This window comes from Pinus tabuliformis, chromosome 7 (genome assembly GCF_031772625.1).
Source record: "Pinus tabuliformis cultivar Carrire ecotype Pingquan chromosome 7, CPIR1, whole genome shotgun sequence".
In the NCBI taxonomy this organism is placed as follows: domain Eukaryota; kingdom Viridiplantae; phylum Streptophyta; class Pinopsida; order Pinales; family Pinaceae; genus Pinus; species Pinus tabuliformis.
The window spans coordinates 1,538,185,601-1,538,212,952 of NC_142293.1; positions in this window are offsets into that span (position 1 = coordinate 1,538,185,601).

Sequence of the window (27,352 nt, forward strand, 5' to 3'; positions counted from 1 at the left end):
ACTCGCTGCATTATGAGTTTTTAGTTGTCCCAAGTGCCAAATAGCAGTGAAGTTTGAAGCCATTTTTCAAACTGCAAAATCTCTCAAAGCTAAATTGGACCCTCTCCATTGCCTAGTTCTTGGAACAAGCTTCCCAACGGTATATGGAAGTCTGAAAATGAACTTCTGGATCAAAAGATATGGTCTGTTAAAGTTCAGGGGTTCTATTGCCTTTAAAGTGAAGGAGAAAAGCATATCAAAGGTCTGCGAGCTCATCGCAATCATAAATTGGTGTTTTTCTGAAGTAGCAACAAGGAAGAGCAGGGAGATTAGCGATCAGAGATCAGCGACCCGCCAATATCAGAAATCGTAATTAGAGGTTCCTACGATTCCGCATATCGGCGATTGCACATTGTAGAGGTCCTGTGTAAATCACAATCGAAGTTCCTGCAATCCAGGCATATCGGCAATCAGCAGGTCCAGGGCATTGAAAATCAGCGATCGGCGTGACAGAAGGGTTACAACTCCAAAAAATTGCGATATTGCGATGTTGAGATACGATAGTGGAAAGTGGCATGAGGGCCAATTTTTTTTAACAAAGGATTGTTGTGAAAAACCAAAGGCAAGTGGGCTCTTTCTCTCTCCTTAAGTAGGGCCATGTGGTAGCACAAGATTGGTCCCAAGAAACACACATGGAAGCTGATGTCAACATGATGTGGTGGTATGGAGGACACATGGCATGCAGATTTGGCATTTTAAGGGGTCAAATTGGGCCAAAACAGGATGACACTTGTCACCACTCACAAGGTGACACATGGCAAGATCTGATGACATCTTGTAAATTAGTGATTGACGGTCCCTGCTTATCGCAATTGGAAAGGAGAGGAGGGTGCAACTAGAGACATGGTCTAAGAAAGTTGTGTTCGTCGATCTCCAATATTCGGCTAAGCACTAGGTCACTGCCCCTGGTCATATGAGAAGGAATACAAATAGGAGATGAACCATACGGGGCCTAAAGGGGATCAGAACTCACATGTTTTATGATGTTTTTAAGTGTAAAAGGTTGATGGAGAGAACCCCCTATTCAGCGATAAAACAATATTACGGGGCATCTCAGGGCTTCGATAGTGTTTTACAGGGAGTCTAGAAGGGCGGATGAGTCGACAACTATGATCTGAGTCTATTATGGCTATTACACATGTCACTCCCGGTTCCTGCAAAAGAAGAATTAAAGAGGTTTAGGTAGAAAGCGACAAGGAATCCGCCGAGAGCATGAGGTATAATTTTGCAGAGACACAGTTTGAACTAGAGGCCAACAAAGATGAGTGGATTGAAGATATTTACAAGACCGTCATTTTAGTTCATTTCTGAATTTTGTTTTTCTATTTTTGATTGATTTCGTTATGCTATTTTAGTTCCAATAAAGGCATCTTTTTGTTGTAATAGTGGGAGGTGACAGAGCAAGCGCGCCGAGATAGCTAGCCATGTTGGCAGCTGGAGGTTCTCCTGAGATATTTTGTAATTCTTTGTTTCTCCCTCTCCTTATAAAAGGGAGGAAGAAACACTTAACAAGGGTTCTGAATTCTATGGAAAAACTATAAATTATTTCTGAAACTGTATGGATTCCAGATTTGCATCTTTCTTAATATAAATGAAATAGTGGCAATTCCAACCTTCGAGTATTACAATATGTTATTTCTCTATTAAACTTCCATTATGTTTACATTTCCTCTCTGATTCCATGCAATTGTAGTTGCCAGAAATGTCTCATATGTTCTTACAGATTCATTTGTGTTGACTAGTTAATGCACATGTTTGTATGTATCTTTGAGATTATATCTTTAAATTTGCGCTCCATGAATCATAGCATCCAATCCTATTTCATCCACAAGTCTAGATTTAACTCAGATAAGTGTAGAAATCTTGATGTTTCAAGCTCTATGTGATGAGTTAGTCTTTCTCCCTCTCTTCTTTCATTACTTTGTAAACCCTGATTAAACTATAAGTCCTCAAATTACTCAGCCTCCACTAGTTTATACCTATATTCCTGTGAGTTGTATAAGTGAAAAGATACTAGAAATACATGGCTTATGTCCTTGGATGAAGGAACCAATCCATGTTGTTATTTGTATATTTGTAATTACTATGTGTATAAGATGTATATGATGTCTCCAGTTTCCTGAAGATCATATAGGACACATAAAGATAGATGTTACCAGGCACTGGTCTTGTAAGCAATCCAATGATGTCTATGGAAGTGACAACATCTTTTGGCACAATTATCAGGGAATGTATTCAACGACTTTTCCCCCGGGATACGACAGGTTAAGCACTCTTTGTGTAGGTGTGCAAAGACGTTCTGATTACATCCTCATCACCTTGGTGACTCCACACATCTCATTGTCATTTATCATCTTGGATTTTTGAAAGCCCCACACCCACTCAGATACCTCTTAACAGAAAACCCCTTCTGTATCTGACCCAGAGAAATTAATTTTCAGGAGAGTCTAGAAGGAGAAAAATCCTACTACCTGTGCTACTGTCTCATCATTCTTTGAAGCTTTCTCCTCCAGCTCCTAAAATGTTGCCATCCACTACTCAGATTTTACTCCTAAGGTCCTTACATACCCTGCAGAAGATGAGATAGAGAATTGTGCCCCAAAATCAGAGATCGAAGAGAAAGAAATCTCAGTTACGATTCCTTTCATTTCATTTCCTCCTCCTCCTGAGATTGAAAAGGTAAATCTATCCTCAATAATAACAATATCCACTATAATCTCAGTCACACTACTCTTAGCCTAGTTACTCCAACTGTTGTGATTTCAGCCTAAGTTCCTCCTGTAAATCTTAATCCTTCCCCATTAATCCAGATGGTTGTTCTAAGCTTCTTATAGAATAAATATGCCCCTCTTAATTTACCTCAAGCCCTAAGTGCTATGCCTCAGGACTACCTAAAGATTTTTCCTAGGTTCAATGGGGAAGATGAAAACACTGCACAGAGACACATTGAAACCTTTTGTGCTTTTGTTGAGAATCTAAATGTTGAATAACCGGATGTGGTCCTGAGACTCTTTGTCAATCCCTTGATGGAGAAGCCAGAAAGTGGTTTAAAGCCCTACCCAATGCATCCATCACCACCTAGGAAGAACTCGAAAAATATTTCACACAAAAGTGGGGTGAACAAAGAGATCATGAGTATGTCTTCATAGAGTTCAATGCTATAAGGAAGAAGCCAGAAGAGGACATTTCAAAATTCATAAAAAGATTCAATAAGAAATATAATAATCTGCCTGTTGAGATAAAGCCTCCTCAAGTTGTTGCTCATGTAGTATTTGTGGGAGCCCTTGAGTCTGAATTTGTCTTTACCCTGAGGGAGAGGAAGTCTCGTACTTTAGATCAACTCCAAGTGGATGCTCTTGAGGTGGAAGAAAATTTCACCTCAGCAGGGAAGTCAAGAGGAAAGAATAATCCTCATGAGAAGAAAAGGGGGAAAGAAGAAGCATCCTCCTCTGGTCAAGGTAAAGAATTACTAGATTTGAAGTGGGAAGAAATGGATAATCTCATTAAGAGTTTATCACACAAAGTGGTGAAGCTTGAGCTTGAGAACAAGAATCTCCCTAAACAGAATGCTCAAGGTAACAACTGAGGTTACAACCCATAGTACCGAAGGCCACCATTGCAGATACTTCAAAGGGAAATAAAATATCAACTTGATCAAATCCCTCCTCCTCTGTATTTAGAAGATGATCCAAATGAACAAAAACCAGATACATATGAGACACAAGGAAGCTTGTATTCCTCCTTCTCTAAAGAGGAATAGGAAAACATGGTTCACCATGAGACGTGCCCTGATAGAGAAGCAACAACAAATGAGGAGGCCTTGGGGGATTATTGTAAACAATTTTCATATTTCATGCAAGCACATATACATCAAAAGTATGATCTCACATCTTCAAAAATGAGGTCGAGGGAAACTGAACAGCAAGAGGAAACTATTCCCCGAAATATTCCCCCGGTATTAAATAAAGGAAAAGGGAAGCTAAAAACTAACTCACCCAAAGTAAAAGCTTCCTTAAATAAGGAATGCAATAGCTTTGATGATCCAGGTGGCTCCAGCGACACACAAGACAAAGAGGGCTTATGAAAGCTCAAAAATCAAAGTGTTTGGATTATGCTCGAACCAGGTTCATGTTAAAGATCTCATCGTCCTGATCACGGTGGTGTGAATGGTTCGTCAAATCGAGTCCGTCTACGAAAGTTAGAAGCAGCCAAAGTTTGGTTGACTTTTGCTGACTCGGTAGGCTTAAGGAGGCTGCAATTTGGACAAAATCGGGCCACCAGATTCTAGCCAACCTAGGCCAAATTCCGGGCGAATTTGTGGCCTGTTTAATTTGACTCCTTCAGTCAAATTTTGAAATTTTTGAAATTGTCCTATTATATTAAAAATTATAAAAAAAGGGGGAGGCGGTGGGCCACCAACCCCACCACCCCACACCTCTCCTCACCATACATATCCATACATATGAATTTGGGGAGGCCAGTGAGTACTGAGCCGCACCAGCCACGTGGTTGACCCGCCACCGTGCGGTGACCCCATGTACAACAAATAACCCACTTAATACGGCGCTCCAAATATTAATGTGCCAATTCAAAACAAATGTACCCCCAAATATTAATGTTGGAAATACTGAGAGGGGGGTGAATCAATATTTCTTTTTCGACTACTGTTTTACCAGTTAAACAATTTATATTCATAACACAAGATGAACAACAATAATCAATACTTTTATTAATATAATCTTTGTAGTAAAATAGATATAATATATAAGTGGTTGCAATTAGTTGTCAAGCTCCAACTCAGACTTTGGTGAGGCTCCAACCTCCAGAGCACCAACTCTATTTCGCCAAGACACCAATCTTGGACTTAGGAGCACCAACTCCCAAGGACTTCAATCCTTTCATTTCTTGAGGCACTAGTCCCAAAGACTCCTATCCTTCCTACTTTTGAGGCATCAACCCCAAGGAATCCAATCCTTCTTACTTCTGAGGCACTAGCCCCAAGGACTCCTATCTTTCATACTTCTGAGGCATCAACCCCAAGGACTCCTATCCTTCTTGCTTCTGAGACACCAGCCCTAAGGACTCCAATCCTACTTACTTTTGAGGCACCAACTGCAAGGGTTCTGACCCAATATTGTCAAGGTTCAGTTGATAATAATGTTCTGCTCTCAGAACTCTTCTCTATTGAGTTCTGTCTGATTATAGCTTCACTGTAGTCTCCAAGCTATAGCATCAATGACAGCCAGTATTCTTATGAAGAATTCTTTACAACTCTTCACACTGCCCACACATAGCCTCCAATAGCCTTCATGCTCTCTGATAATGTATTCACACAGCTTTAGTCAGTCTACTGTTAGCTTCACTAAGCTCTACATAAAGAACAACTTCCTGTTCAAGCTTATGTTCTCTGCTGGCACCTTCTACCCTTTGATTGTCTATTATCTTGTTGACCCTTTGACCCTCTTTTTGTTCTACTGGATCCTCTCGCTGCCTCTGTCTCCTCCAGCTTATTTTCCACAGCGTTTTAACATCCTTCAACAACATTAACAACTTTAAACCCCTCTACTATTCTCTATTTTTCCTATTTTTATTCATACCTCATCCTCTAATTATCAGATTCCTCTTTCTCGTTGGCTCTTTGGCTTCCTCCTCGCCTGCTTTAGCTTCCTCACCGCTGGCTTGTCTGCCGCTGTAGCTTCCTCTATCTCATCGTGCTCACAAGACACGTTAATTCATAAGAGAGTGCCAAAAATTCCCCGAAGAACACATCTTGCTAGTTAAAACTGTAATAGCTCTCCTTTCAACAATGATAGCAGGAATACACAGATCTTTACGGTGTAACGGACATGCCATGTCCTATCGCAATTGCAACCAGCGTAGTTCAACCTCCTGAACTATCGGAACCATTCCTTAATGTATTTTTTGCCTCAAAAGCCCAGCGCAATACATTTTTTAGTTACACAGGAAATATATGAAAAACAGGCAAAAAAAGCTAAAGGCGGACTTCAAATTTATTTTACCCTCATCTATTCTCGTATTGGGTCCACTGCTTAAATCGCAATTGGAGATTCGTGACTTCCGGAGGTCCTTTATATGTTGGGCCCATGATACCGCTGATGGCCAACGGCCAATCAACATGGGGATGCGATATTGCATTGAACCATGTTGCAATCGAACCATCGAGTCCGTGACTTACATCGCAATCAAAAATCGGGAGAGTGAAATTCCTTTGTGTATTGTTGCGATGGACGGATGCGATATAGCATTCAACCATAACACAATGTCGCAGCGGGTCCGCACATATCATAGTTATATGATATCCATATAAATATCGCAATCAGGAGTTTGAGGTTGACATCCCTTTATACATCGCAATTACCGTGGATGCGATATAACAACAAGGTGCGATATAATATACTTCTCCACCTCCGATAGTGTATTTGGCATCTATATATATATATATATATATATATATAGATACACACTTTAGCCTCCGTTTGCTCCTCTGATAGTGTTAAATGCATATGAGCATGGTTTTTGCTGCTGATGGTGTATTTGCATATATAACCTCCGTTTGCGTTAAATGCATATTTATACAGTTTTTGGCCACTGATAATGTTAAAGCACACATATATGGGTTTTTGGCCGCCAATAGCTCCCGATAGCTGTTAAATGCATCCATTGCTCCTCCGATGGCTCCTGATAGTGCAATTTGTTTCCTTTGTAGCTCTGATAGCTTTGTTTCTCTATATATATATATATATATATATATATATATATATATATATATATATATATATATATATATATATATATGCTCCTCTTGTAGCTCCTCTTAGTCCAATGTGGCTCCTCTGGCTTGGTAGTATCTTTCAAAGACCTCCTTGCATATATGAATGCCTCTCTTGCTCTGATATCCTGTAATATGCTTTGATATTCCTCCTTTGGTAACTCCTCTTGCTTATGGCTTGGCTATCTTGATGACCTTGCTCTTGTCTCTTCATGGATCTTCTTTGCTTCCCCTTGGCTTCATATCATCATCGAGTATCTAGAATATTGCCATATTGACATCAATGAAAACCTAGGTCAAAAATTAATGCATCATTCCAACAGCACCCCAAATTAATACAAAGGCGCCCAAATAAAAGAAAATTACGTGGATTTTTGGGAGGCAGGATTTGATCCCCCGACCTCCCCATAACCAATTTCTTTTTTTAACCAATGGGCCAGTGGGGCTTTATTGTAAATTCCGTCCACTGAAAAAATTATATAAACCTTCATTTCGTTAGTGTGCCTAGGCATGGAGGAGGAACCAAGAGCGGGCATGAATTTCGAGACAAGAGGATGCAGTACACGTAGTTCGAGGTAGAATTTTGCAGGAGGGCCGAATTTTCACTTTGTCATATTTTGACAAATTTTATATGGTTTCACCACTTCTCGACGCCACAAACACAATGGCATTGTCTATTTCTCCATTAGAGTTTTGCATTTTTCAGCCATTTTTCAGTATGCAGGTGGAACCATGACTGCTGTAGAAATAGGGTGCGGAACCATGATCCTTGAAATTTTCCCGACGAGGTAATTTTTCTCCATGTCGAAATATAGTCAAGTTTACAGTCGTTTTTCATGGTTTTCTGCAGGGATCACAATGGCAGGGTCAAATTCGCCTTTGGAATTGTAGATTTCCAGTCCACCTATGGAGCAGAATCTTTGAGGAATCTAAGGGGAATATAAAAGATTCCTTGAGCCCCAGATTCTCAATTTCTCAGAATTCAAAAATTGGATAGTCAATTTTGCACTATTCGACGCCACAAATCTGATGGTGTGTTTAGATTTCTCATTTTCTCATTCTATTCTTCAGCCACTTTTCTAAGTGGAATGCAGGTGTAGCATTCATGTGCGAGCAGCGATTTCAATGCAATTGATACCGTGAGATCGATAGTTTGAGCAGCTTCAACAACTTCAGCAGTTTGACATCCGCTTCTTCAGATGGCCCCTGGTTGTGAGGTATATGCAGTGTATTCATGTACTTATTTTGCTATGCATTGTGTTGTACAGATCCCTGTTTGATATTTGGTGTTGGATCTTGTTTTCATACTTGTTTCATGATTCTTTCTTGATGCGATGCGAAATCATATGTGTGATGTACTTGTTGTCATGATTCATCATGTTGTGTTTTGAGATCCCTTTTTTGTATGTTGATGGGATACTCATGTTTTCGTCATGCATGTTTGCATTGAGATTCCTTTTATGCCATGTTGGCGAGATGCTTATCATGCATGAGTTTGTGTCATAATGATAGAAGTCTTTTTGACTGAGAGTTACTATAGAGGAACATCTCTTGGAGCCACTCCTGTGTGAGGGAATTTTCTTATATAATAGCGACATCACATCATCACTATTGACAACACTTAATGTAGCAGCCTACACCATCTTGACACTGGGGCCCGGAGACGTAGTACCTCTTAGATGAACTCCATTATAAACGAATTATATTTCTATGTTGCTGATTCTTGTCATGTTCCTCTTCTCTATAGCATGTAGATGTATTCATCTATGTTCTTTTAAAAATTCAATTTAACACATCACGAAAGTAAAAGGTCTTGGAAAGGTCCTTTGTCACACCTGGACCTAGATCAAGTGGTATCAGAGCAGTCTTTGCATGGATGTGAATTGCAGCGTGAACAATGGAACGTGCAGCGACAGAGGATGAAAAATCGATGTACGAGACCATGCTCAACATTTGCAAAAGGGTGGAGATAATGTATGAAACTCTACAGAAAGAGACAGAGGAAAAGGAGCAATTGCAGCTTTAGTTGCGAGCTGTTAGCTTATTGGGCCTTGACCCAGTTTTGGAAGAGTTTTTAGCCAAACAAATCCCGCACTACCAGCCATTTCGGCAACAATCCGCGGATCGCAGACTGAAGTCTCACCCAAGGTAGTATTGGAGGGTGCTAAAACCAGGTTTCTGCACCCTAGGGATGTCTTGATGAGGTTTGGAGGGGTCGCAACCCGATCTATGCACTCATGCTATTCTCCGCAGCTGTATGGCCTTCACGAAGATCTGTAATGGGGTGTTTATGAGATTCTTAGAATTATTGCAATTATTATAGATCTTATCTATTCTTTAAGGTCTTTAATCGAGCATTTAACAGTCAAACCCAGTGCGCGCAATCATAAATCTTAAATATACTCATAAAATCCATAACATAAGCATAAACATATAGATCTGTGATCAAATACACAATAATTCAGAAACACTTATCTTTATTAATCTTTCATTCAGTACAATCCAATTCCACCCTATGCACACAGCTGCAGGGGTCCGCGCACACAACTGGGGACTCTACCAAGCCTTTGTGCACACAGCTACAGACTCTACCAAGCTTTTGCGCACACAGTTGTAGAGCCTACTCTAACCACTACCACCCACAACTCAGACTTACAGACTCAGAGCACTCTTGCTTTCACAAACCCATACACTCTATATCTCTATCAAAGCTACCATCAAAAACTACCTTCTAAACCTAGAGCCTTGCTCTATTTATACATTCCCATGGTCCGCAGACCATGGGCAAGCCGACACATTCTAGATTAACCTATAATATTTTAGGGTAGACTGCCCTTGGACTTGACCCATTACAATTCACGCTCTAGGCACTTCGCGGAACCTTTACCATAATTTTACCCAAAATTGGGGGATTCGCTACCTAACAGACCCCCAACACAATCATTGTGACTCATCCCAAGTCACTTGGCTGGTGCAGTGCTCTTTGCACAGAGGTTATTCAGCAACTTCTACGCTTTGCTTACCCCTGCAACGCATTCTTCTGCCATCTGTTGTACTTGTTGCGCGCGAGCCTCTGACATATCATTATCAGATTCACTTGCTTCTTTGAGTTTGTATCCTGCCTACATGTGGGCTAGCTTTCCCTCGATGTTGGCAGTGATCAGGAATGATTCATCAAGCCACGACTGGATGCGTTCCTTAGGACTGCTTCTTTCTGGAAAACAACGTTGACTTGTGCCTTAAGTGCCTTGGCCTCCCTCATCTTGGCCAATCGCTGAGTAAGGGCAACCGTCTGCGTAGTCCCCCAGACATTATCATAGCCTGCTACAACTCTTGTGCTTCTGTCTCTACTTACTGCAACATTGGGTCTTCCTGCAGTGATGTGAGTGTAAGAAGGGACTGATCCAACAATCCTATGCAATCTTGTATAGTGCGCTCCATCACTGCCAATCCTTCTTGAGGGGCACGACAGTGTTGCTCTCTGACTTCCAATGGTGTAGGGGGCTACGCTTTTATTCTTAGCTCCGCGATATGCAAGTTCAATTCCCACTGAATTTTGACAGCCTCCTCCTAGGCCTTATGGAATCCTACGGCTATATGATGAATCTTTTCGACTGCTGGGAGTTTCGCTGGCACAGCCAACTCTGGTACACTACTACAAGCCTCCGCCATGGCCTGTTCCAATTCTTGGTTACGTGCGACCAAGTCATCGCACTAGAGACTGACCTGGTCTAGATTTCCCTTTTTCTCCGTCAAGATTTGGAGGGTGCAGCTTTCCTTAGTGTGGATCTCAGCAGTTACCCTATCCTACAGCTAGTATAGGGTTTCTCTAGGAAGGGCGGCCAAATTCAACCTCCAACTTCTCACATTTCCTTCGACTTCTGCTATGATGGTGCCTACTGGTAATCCTAAGGTGTTCGTTGTGTGGGCATGCACCATCTGCTCTGCTATGGATGTATTGTCTGCTAGGTTCAGTATCATCCCTTCTGGGGTTTGCACCTGTAACGCTTGTAGCCGCGCTCTGAGCGCACCCAACACAATTGTTTGCTCTATCATCAATCCCTCCAGAGCACTCTTAGCGATATCACGCACTGGTTCCCTATTGGCAAGAAGATCTCCCTCCAAAGTCCTTGCTGTCTTCATCTTTTTGCGCGTTGGTGGATGCTCCTGAACGCGTGTCTCTTAAGTTGAGTCGATGTTGTGGTCAGGTCCGTGCATTCATGTGTTTCCACTTCCCCCTATATTTCCTACTCCATGGATATTTCCTCCACAATCTCTTCAGCAGCTGCAGTGATAGTCTCTACTACGGCCTCAGTCACCTCCCGCTGCATGGGTGTTTTTTGTTCGTGGTGCATTCTTTCCGCCAACTGTGTAATGCGCAACTTGAGTTCTTTCTTCTGCTGCTGAGCTGCAATTTTTTCTAATTCAGCCAAATCTAGAGCACGCCATTCTGGAGGCCATGCCACTGTTGCCTCAAAAATTTCATCATTCGTTGCAATGAGCGAAAGCTTTACCCATGCTCGAGTAGGATCCTTTCGCGCCCAAATATACAGATTATGCATATCTGCCTTGAACTCAACTGTGCTTTTCAACTAGTTGTATACTGTCGGGGATAATTATGGTCTGCGGTTGATTCGCGTCCGTATACTAGCCTCCATGAATATCCAAAACACCTTGATCTCCCGAATCTTCGTGGCATCTTTCGTAGCCTGGAGCAAATTATACTGCACGGCTTCAGGTAGGTTTTTCTCAATGTCGGGAAATTGGCTGCCTTTCAGCAGCTCTCCTGCAACCAGTATCATCGAAGGAACATTTTCCTCTTCCTCATCCTGTGCTTTAATCTGAGCGATCAGGGCTTGTAAATCTTCCTCGTCCTCCTCTAGTTCAGTGGCGATTGCCTTACCCTTTTCTACCATTGACAATTTATAGAATCACAGTGATTCCCGAACTGGCCCCATAGCTTTTTTATCTTTCTGGGGTCGTGGCATACGTGGGGAATTTGGAATCTCTGAGGTATCAACCACCTCTCTTGGCTCTTCCTGGGTTAGATTGGGTTCTTCCATGAACCTTTACCTGGTTCTAGACATGATTTTTATCTTGGATTCACTCGGTTACATATGCAAGGGTGGCCAGTTAGCGGGGTGCTTGCTACCCCAATGGTTTTTATAAGAACGTATGAATTCGAATTTAATCCTTCCCTCCACTTCTGAGTCAATAACATCTTCTTGATGGCAGATCTTTTTGTATCTAACTCAAAATGCTTGTCTTAATGGCCCGCCGCTTGCTCCTCTCGGTTATAAATCAAACTTATTGTCATGAATAATGCTGTCAACGGTCACCTCCCAACCTCTCCACGCGGCAGCGCAGCCCCTTATTCGCGACCACGATCTGAATGACCAATTGGTCTTGCATGGAATGTCCCTTCTGCGAAACTCTCATGCAAACTTGTTTATAGTCCTGCGCCTTCTTTCAACTGCTTGGAGCGTTGAGACTATGCTTTCCACATATAGTCAGGTGGTCGCACCCCACGTGTGAGACTTCCGCTTCCCTACTAGCCCGAGCTGCGAGCACCCTTCGAGTACCATTGTATCCAGTAACGCATCGCGTTCTATGTTCCCTCGTTCAGTAGGGTGCGGTCACAACCATGATAGCAGGGTCGCAGCTCGTTCTAGTACCGTAGTAGGGTCGGCCAACTCTAGTTCCCTTATCTTCATATTCGCGTAGCTCGCTTGTGCGGCTCCAATTTTTATTTCGTTGATTTCTTCGTCCAACCTCGCACTTTTCCTCCTCATCCTCGCCCATTCTTCATCAAGTTCGCGAAGTCTCAAGCTACCGCGCTAAAGAGCTTCCCACAATCGCCGAATTCCTTCGCCCAGGTTAGTCCGAACTGCAAGGGTGATAATTGGGGAAATTCTCTCCGCCTTCCTGGTTTCATCTGGTCTGAGCACAGATAGGGTCATCTTCACATATCTCGTTTTTTTATGGTCCTATAGGCCCATCGAACCCTTGGTATGTGCAGATTTAGTTGGGGTGGCAGTTGCACAGCATACGGCTGCATCCCTTGTCATAAGTAGGTACCCAACCCACTCCATCCTGGCTGCCCAGACTACTAGTTGTTGCGCGCAACACCCCTTCTTGCACACTGTGTCGCTTCTACTCCATAAATGTAGTTCCCCAGCTGTCTACGAACTCCTCTCCATTTGTGGCGCCGCCATCTGCTAGCAGTGTCCTTACTTCGACTATCACACGCCGCAGCGATCTAATCATCATATTACAATTTAGCATCGTAACTTCATGCAATCGATTCTTCCATCGCTCTATCTCTTCATCTAAATCCGATGTGTAGGAACTGTCGCGTTCCCATGAAATTCCCCTGTCCACCATTAGATTCACCCAATCCTAGTCTTGCACTGTTATCTGGTAAATGCAGTCTAGTTCATCATCACTGTCCTCGTCGCGCATAGATCTAGTGTAGTGCGCTCCTTGGGCTAGATCCAGTGGAACAATTACGCGTAGCCCAATCTATCCCTAATAATGCGGGATAAGGTTACTGTCATCCACAATCTCTATTACCTCAAAATCTGTCTGTGTACTCACGCCATCAATATCCATAGTTCCCCCTTGTAGTCTAACCATAGGCACAATCTTTTGTTGATTTGCCATCCTTAATTGAATATGAGACCACTGTAACATGGGTCAACCCATCCGCTCCCAAGTCTGTTTGGGTAACACATTCGCGTCTAAACCCAGGTCAAGAACTACCTGATCCATCTCATATTCACCAATTTGTGTTGTCAGTCACATTTCCCTCCCAGTATGCAAAGTATGCTTTCCCATCTTTCGGACTACGCTGTTCCCCTAGTCTCGTGCACCTAGTGATCAACTCTTGGAGTCCTTGAACTACCTCATTATCTTGTAGTAGCTTCATGCAAGTCTCTAAAAAGGTAGTAAGCATAGACGGATCCATTCTCGGTTCTGATTGCTTCTTACTACCTGAGGTAGAGACCTCTGCGAAGCTCTTCATAGCTTCCATATCTATCTCCTTCGCGTGTCCCGAGTCAAGTTCAGATGCCTTTGTAGGGGTCTTGTGGACCTATACATCGTCCCCAGGTTGCTTTTCCTTATCCTCCCCTATATTCGTGCCACTTCTAAGCACCATGTTCACATTGGGGTCTCCTTCGCATGGTTCCGACCTCAACATTTGGATATTTTGAGTTGGAGCGGGCTGTAGTACCCCATTCTCACGCATCTGTGCGATCAATGTCGGACAATCTACTACTTCATGATCAAACTAATAGCAGTATGGGCAACTTATTCTGGTCGAATTTGTACAGTCACGTGTGTACTGCCCAGGTCCTCCACAATTGTAGCTGATTAACTATCTGCACCCTCGTCCTGGTCCCATCCGTCTGCATTCAATAGGCTGGAGTTCTATCCATCATTAGTTCATAGCTTCGATGTGTCCGCTCATCGTGACCCACTGTTCTACAAAAATTATAGCATAGTTGCTGCAGAGTTTGGGTATATTTTTGCAACAGGTGATAGTTGTCCGTTGCGTGCTTCCCCCCTACCTAAAAAATCACGCACTAGAGAGCAGTGGACGCACTCAGACCCGCCTTCACCTCTAGTCTCAACGACGTCAGTCCCCCTCCTACCAAATAGTTCGCGAATACAGGACAGTGATCCTTATCGTGACCCTGGCCCTTACATTTTATACACCACACTTCTTCACGTGCTTCTGACGTGGGTGCCTTGTCCTTCTTCAGACTCTGCATCTCTAAGCTTAGGTTTTGTAATTGCACATGGATTTGTTGGACTCTCAACCCAGGATCTTGTATTGGAGTTTCATGCAACCTTATCGCTATCTCTAATGCTTCAGCCTGGGTCGAGATCTTCTGCTGTGACAATGTTGTCCTTAGGTACGGTGTCAGGGATGCCACAAACCAGGTGTGGTGTTGCGCATCTAAAAGCATCATATTAGCCTCACGGATCATACTTTTTAGGCGCTGATCCAGATCCCATGGTGTCTCACTTGGAAGCATCACAATTTCCTTAAATCTGATGATTAACTGAGTTTCTGATTTTGGTCGACTAAACTCTTTGTTCAATACATCCTAGATCTCTGCTATTCCAGCATTTGGATGATTGCTAGAGTGCTTAATATACCACGTCAATGCGCGATCCTGTAGCGTGCTCACCAAAGTAGCCCTTTTAATGTTATCATTCGTAACGCCTTGGGCTTCCCATAACACCTTTACAACAGACCAGAACTGGTCTAGTTCCTCATTTCCTACGCCTCTAAACATAGGCAACTTGATTGCACTCGCCATTCCAACTCTTGGAGGTGGTGGAGGTGGGTTAAGTGAAGATGGGGTGGATGTAGGTGAAGAAGGCGATGGTGTGGATGGGGGCGGTAACTGTGGAATGTGTTGCTTTATCAATCGGACCGCACTTCTCGGAGAAAACCCATCAAGCTCTTCCTCGCTTTCCTGCGAAAGTGAAATCAGGGGACTGTTCTCTAATCCTTTGATCCCTTGGTAGCCACTTCCACTCCGCGTTACCCCAGACATTAATGGATTCGCATAACCTGTTTTTCACATAACAACATTTTAATCCAGGTATTCAAAGATTTGATGTACTTACCTTGCGGTCCTTTGATAAAACGTCTTTTTGCTTTGTTATAGCTAATAGGTGTGTCTATCGTGACTTCAGTGATAAACCCTCCTATTATCCGATCCAACTAATGATCTACGGCCAATGCGATCTTATCTTCAGATGCCTCTAGCCTGCACACTAACTCTGGAGTCCACACTATTGGCTAATCAAGCTTACACCTTCCCGTGTTGTCTGCTAGCCTAGCGATCCACTCATACACTTCTAACGAGAAGGATGCGAAGAAGATCTCTAGATTTCTGTGTATATGTAGCGATCCAGCCACCTTTTGTCAAGTATCTATGGGGTTTTGTTTTCCTGCACCATGAACTCGTGAAGCTTCTGAACCAACCAATCTTCAATCTCTTTTTTTGTAGGGTTCTAGTGTTCCAACATCAGACATCCCTTAGGCAGATCCCAGTCCCAGCAACAGAACCATTTGTTGGCTTATTGCGCCCTGACCCAGGTTTGGAAGAGTTTTTAGCCAAGCAAATCCCGCACTACCAGCCCTTTCCGCAACAATCCATGGAGCGTGGAATGAAATCTCACCCAAGGTAGTATGGGAGGGTGCTAGAACTAGGTTTTCGCACCCTAGGGATGTCTTGATTGGGTCTTGAGGGGTCGCAACCTGATCTATGCACTCACGCTATTCTGTGCAACTATCTAGCCTTCACGAAGATCCACAATGGGTTGTTTTTGAGATTCTTAGTATTATTGCAGTTATTATAGATCTGATCTATTGTTTAAGGTCTTTAATTGAGCATTTAACAGTCAAACCCAGTGCGCGCTGTTATAGCTCCAAATATCACCCTTTGTATTTGTGATTCTTGCTTTATGGCCTAGGGCAACCCCTCCTTCCAAACTTGGTCTAAATGTTATAAAAACAGTGTTTTACTCCCAGTATGCTACTTTGCCCTGTGTTAAAAGCATGTACACGCGGGTTAGTCTATACCCAACCCGCATATATGTGTTAAAACACTTAAAAAAAATAAATTTCCTTAATTATGGGTGAAGATCATGGGTTTTACCTGTTGATTACCTATTAGTTACCTGTTGATTACCTATTAGTTCAAATGTTTCCCAACTAAAAAACTAATTTGGGAGAATTATAAAAAGACTTCAATGGGAAGGCCTTAAGAAGGAGAAAAAGTATAGAATTACTATACTGAGATTATCCCCTAATCAAGTCTGAAGAATCCCTATGCTTCAAGCACTTCCCCAAGTTTAGGAAACCCTTGTTTCCTTGAGTTTTGATATTCTCTCACATGCTTGGAGATATCATGGTATTGGTTATGGAAGGAGGTTGTTGAAGGCTGCGACTGGACGGACCTCGAGGACGGTTCTGCTTGGAGTCAGAAGAGGAAGACTCGGGTGAAATCTTTCCATGTTTTATTATAGTTTTCTACAATAAAAAGAAATGTTATCTTGTTCCTGATATCAAATTTGTTTATGCATCATATGTTATTGTTATGGTTTATATATGAATGAATATTTCAATGTATAACTAACCATCTACTTATGTGATATAAAGTTGATTTCACTAAAATGCTTTATCTATATGCTGCTATGTGTATTCAAATTGGTTGATTTGCAGGTTCGAAGATCATTAGGAGTTGCAGAGGGTTTGAACCCTAGTTGGAACTACCTAAACGAAGGACATCCATGTATGTTCATTCTCGCATAGTTAGTTTGTTTAAGCATGTTCCTAAGTTGAATGCTTGTTTCTTATTGTAGATTACTCCTGCTCTGCTAGGGTCCTGATCCAAAGCCCTAGGGAACTTATTCCCTCAACAGAATTGGTGACACCACTGGGGATAACAATCTTGTTATTCCTAGTTTGGGTTATTTAGTGCCAATCAGGGCTCAGTTCTTAGTTTGCTCGCTATGAATGTACTGCCTACTCCTCAGTACATTCAAGTCTGATCTTTTTCATCAGGCCTCATTTTTTATTTTTATTGTAAAACTTCATATACACAACTTTTTTTGTTTACAGAAGCGTACACACGCTTGTTTCTGTGAACTGAAACTGTGTATATGCGAGCTTCTTTTGGCAGACACGCGTGTACACGTAGCTGTGTAGAGACATAGTTGCGTATACAATTTTTTGCATGATTTTTTCAAATCTTTTTGCCTGGAAAGATTTATTTCTTGGTCTGTGTGGTTTCTAAGTGGTCAGTTTCTATTTTCAGAATTTAATTTTTCAGTGAGCTTACTGTTACAAATTCTCTCCTGCTTTGAAAAGTTTTTGGCCTTGGTTTGCTTTACAGTGAGTTTTATGATTTGTGTTTGAACACACAAGGCTTCTTATAGAGGTTCTTGATTGTTCTGGTCTTCCAGAACAGAAGATTGTTTGCAATCTTTGTCTCAAACTTCATTTTTATGGTTTGCTTGCTTTGCTTCCCATCAATTTTGTGGCCATTCACTTTTTATTGCTTTTCGAAAGTTTCTTGTTGATGAATTTGAAAGTGTGTCTTTCCTAATTTCTTGATCAGTTTCTCAAAGCTCTTTTTGTTGCTTTTGGATCGTTTCATGCAAGTTGAAACACCTATTTTGTTCAAGTTTTCATTCATCTTGAATTGATAACTTGCAAATTTTCCTTGTGATTTGCTTTCGGTCATTAAACCTTTGGTGGCATTTTGAGTGCTTGTGAAAAGTTGTTTTTATTGATTCTTGAAAAAGAAAAGTTCTTCAAAAAAACATTGTTTTTGCTTTCTTTTGTCGAATTTGCTTTTGGTTTCTTTGGTTTTGTGAAAGTGAATTGTGATTTTTTCAAGATTTTCCTTGCTTATTTGGAGGAAAATTTGAATTTGAAACTTGCTTTCTCTTCAAACTTGGCTTATTTAAAAAGTTTTAAACAATTGCTTTCATCTCTTTTTAGAGTAATCTAGAATTTTGCATCATCATATACACCTTGCATTAGGCTAGTTTTGCATTATTAAAGCATCGATAGTCTTTTAGTTTTTGTGAATGTGAAGTCTGCTATAAGAAAAAAAAAGGAAAAAGTTTTTGCTTTGTAGAAGTTTCTTAGAACCCAAGTAGAAGTTGCTTTTCATCGAAGAACAAACAAGTGCATTGCATATAAGTTAGTTTTTCATTAATTTCTTTTGTGTCAAAAAACACCATCGGTTTCATTTCCATATTGTCCCTTAACTTAAAAGAACAACCACTTAAAATCAAGCGCTTAATAAAATAAACTATAACTTTTTATATTGTCAATCAAATACACCAACAAGTTTTATGTTATTTAGGACCTTGGATTAGGTGAAAGGAGAGTAAACTCTCCAAGGCCACTCTAAATTGTGAAACATAGAAGTCTAAATAAAGAGTGAAATCCAATAGCGTTAGAGAGACCAGGAAAGCTCTGTGACTAGGAGTTAAGCACGAGGGTTTGTGAAGATAAGGATGAGAGATACCCCCTCTCTTACTTGTCGGATCTTACCTCACGACTGTTCCGCCCAGCTTTTGATACGAGTTGGTATCTTTAGTTTCCTATCCTAGGGATCTACACAGGTGGTTGCGGAGGGGAATCCCATGGCACCTGAGGTTGACATTGCATCATGTTGAATGGTACTTCTGGAGGGCACCCTTGCGAAGCTTGGGGGCTTGCACCGGCAAAGGCTGTTGTCTGGAGGTCAACGTAACTACCTATGATACTTTCATTAGTAGACTTGGGGCGTAATTACCCCAATCTATTTTCGGAAGGCCCTTTTTATTCACTTTCTTGTATTTTGGTGTCCGGTCCTAATCACCTAGAGCGGAAATACTTGGAGGTTGTTTGACTGCTGAATTCTTTAAGGACATTTTTAGTGTGTGTTCTGTGCTCCTAGTCAGCCTAGCTTTCAATTTTCTTGAGTATTTAAGTAGATCTTATTAAAATAATTCAAAGTGGCTGACCGATCACTTAGACGGGCTCAGAGCATTTCTCTGACTTTTGGAGGGACCGGACCCTCAACCCAATAATTTATAATGCCTAAGTACTTAAGATCATTCATTAATCATCTCACCCCTTCATAAATCATTCATTCCCTTGATAAGTTTTTCCTAAGTAAACTCCTATTTTACTTAGGGAAATTGAAATATTTTACATAAAAAATCCTTATTTCTCACCTAGCCTAAGTTTAAATACACACACCAAATGTTTTATACTTAGCGCTTTTCCATTTCAATGTCATATTAACTATTAAATTATTAATATATAAATCCCCTATTAAAACCCCGAAATATTATATATCCTACCCCTTTGGTTAAAATATAACCATAATAAGTTTGTAAATAGGGATTAATTAGTTAATCAGTAACTAGTTAAGAACCCCAACCCCCCGCCACATTAAAAAGGGATTAATTAACCCTCACGGTTAATTAATAGCCATCCCTACTAATCCTGTCACCCTCGATACGATTAAATAATCCTTAATTATATCGGACCCGCCTTCATTAAACCCTCATCACTACACACCCCTGATAGCCGTCCGATCACACCTCCCAGATCTAACGGCTGTAGTGCATATCGCACGACCCTTTGCGACCGCACGTCAGCGCACGATCGCAAAGCGGTTTGTGTACAGTGCCTCTGCCACGTGTCAATAATTCTATGGGATCGCTGGTTCAAGCCCAAATATCGCCTCCCCTCCATAAGTGGTGTGATATAAACCGCTTACCGCCTCCCACTAAACAACAAAACATCATGTCGTTTACTTGCTGATGTCACCTGTCCAAATCTCGAAACCCACCAATTCTTGACTTTGTATTTAAAACAAAATAAATCATTTTCGTCATTTATTTTGTGAACCTGTACATCCATGCAAACTTAAACGATGAAGTCAACCAGCTTTTACTTCTAGTAGTCAACCAGCTTCAACCTTTGCAGCCAACATTGCCCAGAGCCATCCAGTCACACCCAACACCTGCATTCTGTTGTCCATCCCCAAAAGCATGGATTTACCAATTTCCTATCAAGAAAACCCTGCAAATATTTGTTTTCCACTGCAAATTGATTGAAAAAGCCAAAATTCACCATAATTCTGTTACTACTTTTATAATTCAAGTCCCCCAGGCCCTTGGTTTCACCAATTTTACAAAGAAAACCTCAGTTTCTTTTCTGAATCCACAAGAACCAGAATGGAAACCCTGGTAGCCCTAAACGTTGCTCCCATTACCACCCCTCATCATGATTTAGACTATCTGCCTTTGACAGATAAGGATTTTCAAATAAAAGACCTAAACACTGATAAATACCATCTAGAAGTTTTCTGCCAATGCCGAGATAACCACTTGAATGGCTATGATGCCATAGGACTGTGGGAATCCAACCTCCCAATTTACTTTCTCCCCTCTGTGCATGTTTTCCTTGACATAATCCATCAGTGCCATGCAAATTACGATCCCAACCTCAGAGCAGTGATGTCCCCTAACCAAACAGTCCTTTTCAAAATAACTGCTAAATCAATCAATGAGATGCTACAATTTCATCCTGGTCAAGCCCTCACCCCCATTTCCCTTGGAAAATTTCTTGAGAAATCAACCAAATTATCCCAAGATGAGCTCAGTCGCCTCTGCCAAACTTTCATAGTAAAAGGGCATCAACCTAAATATCCCCCTCCTTACCTTTCAGTTTTCTTCATAGATACAGGCAAAATCCTAGTTGATATGATTTCTGCAGTCATGGGATTCAACACTAGTGAATATGTAGATGAATTGACCCTAATGTTGATGGCCATCTTTACCCGTGGATAGCCCCCTGCTGTCAAGTATGATTATGATTCATTTATTGCTGACAAAATCCATGACTAGTTCATCAGACTGGAGAATGAAAAGGTTTTCAAATATTCCACCTTCATATATCACCTCATCCTCTACTCAATCAGACAAATTCCCATTTTCTGTCAAGAAACTTGATACTAAGGGTAATCCAAGGTTTGTCATCTTTTGGACTTCTATCTTCCATGAATCTTTTGCTTGTCGTTATACATGTAATGAGTTCATCGATTAGTTTGTCCACCCAACAACTACCTTGCTGACAGGGAATTCCCCTCCTAGAATTAGTGATGATATCAAAAGGATCCTTCAGCTATCAAAACAGTACAGAGTAGGTGACTGGTACTTGTACTAGAATCACACAAAAATCAGGATATATGGGTGTGAGCTTTCCCCATTCAAGCTACCTAAATATGTTCCAATGAGACTGTTTGCATTGGAATATTATAGATAGATGATAAACTCAGATCTAATTCATTTTACTAAGGCAAAGAAGAAATCACAACTGAGAATGAAATATCACTTAAGCCCATTTGTCTGTAACAGTAGGGAAGCATGGAAAGTAGCAGAACAAATCCTAGAAGACTACATGAAATTAAACAAAAGTTTTAGTTGGATTCCATATGACCCCCACAGTTTCATCTGTGATAGAAGAATGAAAAATAGGCTATCACCATATTTTCATCACAGAATTCCAGAGATTAAGCAATTTGCTGATATGGGTGAATGGAGGGAAGGAACCCTAGTAAAAATAGATAGTGAGCAGGTCAACATAGAAAATGTAATGAAGGATCTTGAAAAGACACTGGACCTAGATTCTTTTGAATAGGTGCAAGTTGAGACCTCTCAAAAGCCAGCATCAGGGACTAGTACCTCAATAGCTGATACCTCACAAAGACACTCACAGGAGACAAGTGCACCACTTGCAGAAAAATCACAGGGAAGAGAATAAGAGACCAACACTCAGGCAACAGAACAATCAACCATTTCAAAACAGCCTGAAACTTCTCAAAAGCAGGCTCAAACAAAGGCCCACCCAACTCAAGTCAACATTGGAGAGCCCCCAATTTTAAAGACTCCTCTGGATGAGGAAAGGAACAAAAAGAGAGACAGGGAAGTAGCTATCCCTGCCAGTGGCCCATCAGACCAACCTGATGCTAAGAGGCACAGGCTAAATCCTCATTCAGAAGAGGAATATTTTGAAGAAACTACAGAGAGTCAAAGAAAAGAAGGTGCAGACAGCCAACATACTTTCCCAGCAAGTGGGACACCTTCTAGCTCACAAAGACAGGAACTGGAGAGGCAACAAAGTGATGAAGTGTCATCCTTCAGGCCTCCAAGAAATGAGAACCTAGATATTAAAAAGAAATTCAAAGAAATAAATACCAAAAATGAACCATTAAGGGCCCAAGTCTACGATCGGTATTTGAAAATGGCCCTCGCAAATCAAACTAGGTTGATGTCAGCCTATGACATCAAATAAGGCAAGATGCAGATGAGCTTCTTCAAGCCTAAAGTACAACAGCCTCAGTCAATAGCAGATTACCTCAAGACTGATTTTGAGGTCATGGCCAAGGACATCCACCCCCTAGACCAGATTGAATTAACAAGCAAACAGGGGAAATGGTGTATTCTACAGTAACCAGCAAAGCTATGATGGACCAAAGATTGGAGAATTCATTAAATAACACAACTGCTCAACTACAGCTAGAAAGAGCCTCCTCACAAGTTAAGGATAATAGAATAAAATCATTGGAGGAGTTGTTTATTGGATTGGGCCATAACCCAAAAGATGTGAAGGCTGCAAAGGCCTTGATAAAAAAGAAAGATGAAGACATAGCTACCTTAGGAAAACAGTTAAAGTTTCCTCCATCAAGGCATCCACAAACTGCTGAGGTGATTCAAAAGAAGTCTGAAGAAGAGCTTATGGACTTAGACCTCAAGCTTAATGAACAATTGAAGGATACTGAAGAAGAATTAGAAAAATCATTGAAAAGCAGGCAGGGAGAGTCGACCTCTCAGCCTCAAAATGTGATACCAGTGGTCTCCACGGTAGTCCCTTCAACACTTGCAACAGCTCTGGCACCAAATGTCCCTTTGGTCATAGCAGAAGCAATTACAGGTACAAGTACAAGAACAACACAAGCAGGAACTTCAGGATTAAGTACAGAAGAGTTAATCAAATTAATGGAGGAAATGAAACTACAAGTTTCTGAACTCTAGAAGGTAAAGGAAAAATTTGTCACTTTGGTTCAAAAATATGATGTTACAAAGATCAATTTTGTTGAAGAAATGAGGAAGAATAAAGGCTTAGCACAACATGTGGAAGCACTAGAGAAGGACCTCACCTTTGAAAAGCCCTTAATAAACATTAGGAAGATTCTTTGGACCAACATCACTTAGTCAATAAATGATGCTTGGTCATCCATATAAATAATTTTTGAACAGATTGAACTGGTAAGAGTTGCTCTTCAAGAAATTCAGAAAACCAAGGAAGAGCTAGGAGGGAAGCCTGAGGAAGCCATCAGGCTAATAAATTTTTTGAACAACAAAAATAAGTACCAGCTAGAAGAGTTGGGTATTGAAGACAGAACAACAACCATCCTAGAAATCAAAAAGGTATTGACCAAAAGGTCTCTGATGTAGAATTTGGAAAGAAAATGCCAGAACATGCAAGAAGAAATTGATGATTTTATGGAGAAATTTGGTATTTTGCAGAGAAAAGGGCTTCCTAGTCCTTTAGTGATTAATGATAAATTGATGAGGCATGAAGACTATGTGGACAAGTTGGCTCAGTATGCAAACAATCAGCCCAGTTCATCAGCAAGTGCATCTGCACCCAAGGCACTACCAACAGGCAGAGTTCTCTATGATAGTCTAGAGAACCTTTTCTATGTTGAACATGAGATAAAACATTTGTTTTCAGTTCAGCCTAATTTTGTCAAATACACTGAAGCTGATGAAATCTTTAGGAAGCTTCAAAGGACCAGAATACCAAAGGAAGATTGGTGGATGGACATGACAGAGATTTTGTAATTTACCTTGGTAAAAAGTATATTTTCAGTATTTACCATGGTTAATCTTAGTAAGAAGATGAATGAGGATGAAGCAGGTAAAGTGTATCAGAACAAGTTAAAGAGTATTAGTCAAAAGTCAAAAGCAGGCAGCCAACACAGAATTACAAGCTAGACAACAAGATGCTCAATCATAGGGCCTGCCTCCAGCTCATTCACAAAAACAGGGACAACAAGGCAACAACTCACTTTTATCTTCTATATTCGAGACCATCTGTCTCTACTTTTATGTAACATATAGTTAGGCTTCCTAGATTATATCTCTCTTTGTTAAGAGATATTTTATTGTAAATTTTTGTATAAGTACTCCCTCATTCGGAGTATTGAGGGTGGATTCTCAAACATTTCTGTATACTTATTATTTTGGAAAGAAGTGCTATTGGAACAACTCTTGTATGGCTAGCTGGAAGTAGTGAATAAAGCAAAGGACTTTCACAGGATTCTCGTGCAAAACAATGGTCAAATAAGTATTCTATATCTCTTGTTTAGTATTGTTTTTCCTCTATTTATTAAGAATCATATGTGTTTTCATGAAATCTGAATGATAAACGAAATAATGATATCTCAGAAAGTGCTTTAGTGCAATCTATTTTAAAAGGTTTATCTTTCTGAATGTTTTCTTCAAAACTATTATGTACAAGGAATTCTTAGTTGATCCTTGTTTCTTAGTTTTTCATTCTGATCATTTAGTAAGAAATTCTTAACTGCTTTTTATTAGTGATCACCCACTTTCCCTCCCCTCGAAACTTGTTGAAGGATTCTTAACTGCCTTTCCTCCCTTTTGAGGCCATTCCACCCTTTCAAGTTACCATTTGCCTCTTTTTTTTCTATCTTGCCCTTTGAAGCCCTCCTTTGCTAAATCAACTCTATCCTGTTAAACCATCTGCAGTTAACTCCATAGCCCAATGGCATGAAATATTTTGTCTTATCCATCTGCTTCTGAAATTCCACCACCAATCAAAATCAAAACCCCCAAGCTATTATAACTAGCCTAATACCTTACTAAACAAAGCTAAATCATAAAGAGAGAGCCCCCTCTGAGTACAGATTGGCTAGATTCTGTACTTAAAAGTTGGTTTGTGGTTACCTCGGACCCCTTTCCTCTTTTGACAACTTCTTGGAAAATCTGAGTGATAACATAGTGGTGACTCCACTGGGGAAACCAATTCCTCAGTCATAAAATCTTTAAGAAAGTTTAAATCTCATATCTACAGCCTCTTAAAGAAATCACAGAAGTTGTTTGTTTGATATCATTTAAGAAAATCAAAAACATAATCCAAAACTTGGCTTCAGAAAGGACTCGTTACACTAGAGCTAATCCTGATCCCAATCCACCACAAGTGTTTGAGAACCCCAATCTGATCCCCAGAATTCTTAGGAGACAAGAAAGTCAAGAAAGTTCTGCTAGTTCTCGGCCCACCTTTAGATCAACATCTTGTCATGTTAGGTGGATTTACCTTGAAGAGGAACCATTTAATGAATACTTTGAGACCTCTTTGTTTAGGACTTCATCTGATTCTGAATTAATTGACCTAATCCCAGACCCTTTGTTCATCAAATAATTACAGCTTCAAGTTGTCAATTTTTCAATTGACAGAGATTTGCAGAACTCAATACAATCTGATCTTACCTCTGAAGGAACACCCAATCCCTCTGTAATCACTTTTGCCTCTGCAAACTCATCACCATTTCCTCATACCTCTCAACCTCAAACCACTCCACATCAAGCCATCCCTTCTACCCATCCATCCACAACTCAAACACCCATTGTCATCCCAACCCCAGCTGTTGTTTCATCATTACCTACAACAATGGCAAACAGATATGCCCCCCTGGTACTACCAGCAAACCTGGGTGCCATGCCCCAGGATTACCAAAGTAAGATCACTCAATTTGATGGTACTGGTACCTATACAACCCAACAACACACCAAAAAGATGACTGATTATTTTGAAATTTATGAAATAGATGTTGATGATGTGCGAATGAGAATATTTTTTCAGAGTCTAACTGGGGAAGTCAGAACCTGGTTTAGAGCTCTAGCAGCAAATAGTATAGACAGCCTAGAAACTCTCTATAGACAATTCCTAAACCGATGGGAGAAAAAGAAAGACCCTCTTCAGATTCTCTCTAAATATGAAAACCTAAAGAGAGGAACACAAGAAACTGTACAAGATTATTGCACTAGATTCAACAATATCTATAATGCCATCCCTCAAAATATTAGACCCCCACCTGATTTATCCTTAATCAAATTCCCGGATGGATTTGAATCTGACATGGCCTTCCAGCTGAGAGAACGAGCCCCTCGTACTTTATAAGATATGCAAAGCATAGATATCAGTGTTGAAGCCAACTTGATGTCTAAAAGAGCCAAGGCTAGGAGTGAAAGGAGAATACCATTAAAGGAAGAAGCCACACCCTTTGAACAAAAGCTAGATGCCATAATTAAAGGGATGGATAGACGAGGAGACAGATTGGAGACAATTGAAAGGAAAGCTCCCTGGGATGGTCAACCAACCAACATAGGGATAAATCCCTATTTCAAAAAAAATAAAAACCAAAACACTAGGAAGACTGGTCCAAAAGAAAACATTAGACCCCCTTTCCAGGAAAATTATGCAGAAGCCTCAAACTTTGATGAACCAGTAGACGACACTCAAATAAATCTGATGGGACTCAGTAATGAAAGAGAAGTTTTCTTGACACAAGAGGATCAAGAGGCCCACATTCTTAAACAATTTCAAACTCAATCAGGTGAATCATTCGACTTTAGGGAAGGTTATGACACAACCATATTTGAGGTTCAAAAGCAGTACAACCTAAGGAGTAGGAGAATTGATGTTCCTGAAGTAAATAAACAAAAGATTCCAAAACAACCCATAAAAGGTAAGACAATCACTACACCTGTACATATTCTTTCTAGATCAAACCCTAATCCTTCTAACCCCATAATTGAAGATGTCTCTGACAATCAACCAAGCAATAAACAACCTTCCATCCCCCTTCCTTCTAAGGGAAATGTGGAAGATCCTCCAGAGGT